This window comes from Chelonoidis abingdonii, chromosome 25 (genome assembly GCF_003597395.2).
Source record: "Chelonoidis abingdonii isolate Lonesome George chromosome 25, CheloAbing_2.0, whole genome shotgun sequence".
In the NCBI taxonomy this organism is placed as follows: Eukaryota; Metazoa; Chordata; order Testudines; family Testudinidae; genus Chelonoidis; species Chelonoidis abingdonii.
The window spans coordinates 992645-993163 of record NC_133793.1 but is presented as its reverse complement, the minus strand read 5'-3'; the positions used below and the strand labels follow the sequence as shown (position 1 = coordinate 993163).

Here is a 519-nt window from a genome sequence, read left to right as displayed (position 1 = left end):
CCAGGAGCCCGCAGCGGCGGCCGCGCTCACTGGGCCCGGCAGGACCCCGGACGCAGCCCCCAGGCTGGGCGCGCCCCGCTCTCACCAAGCGCCCGGCAACGGAGGCATCGGCAGCCTCCCAGCGGAACCATGATTACCCAACGCATCGCTTCCGCTTCCGGCGCGCACGCCGAGGCCCGCCCCTTCCGGCTCCCGCCCCCGAGGAGGTGGTGGCAGGGGAGGGGCTTTGGGCCAGAGGGGAAGGACTAGGGGCGGGGCCTCAGGCAGAGGTTTAATAAATAAGGGGGCGTGGCTAGAAGAGGGGCGGGGTCTCATCTAAAGGGGTGGGGCCAGCAGGGTGCAGGGGGGTGATTCCAGGGTGGGACCTGTGTGGAGGAGGGAGCAGGCTGGGAGCAGCCACCCCATCTGCCTAGGGAGCCGGGCCAGGCCGGGCCATAACAATGCACCGGGTGGGAGCAGGGCCCATCTAGCACAGTGTCCTGGCCTCCGACAGTGGCCAATGCCAGGTGCCCCAGGAGG

General features: G+C 70.5%; 1 protein-coding gene across 1 annotated transcript in view; it reads right to left on the bottom strand.

The window, feature by feature from the left end:
* MTF1 (metal regulatory transcription factor 1) overlaps positions 1 to 182 on the bottom strand; it is a 24563-nt gene extending 24381 nt beyond the window's left edge. The window contains exon 1 of the mRNA XM_032796262.2: positions 86 to 182. The gene's annotated coding sequence lies outside the window, so the exon portion shown is untranslated. The remainder of the gene's footprint in view (positions 1 to 85) is intronic.
* Between the last annotated feature and the right edge of the window lie 337 nt (positions 183 to 519).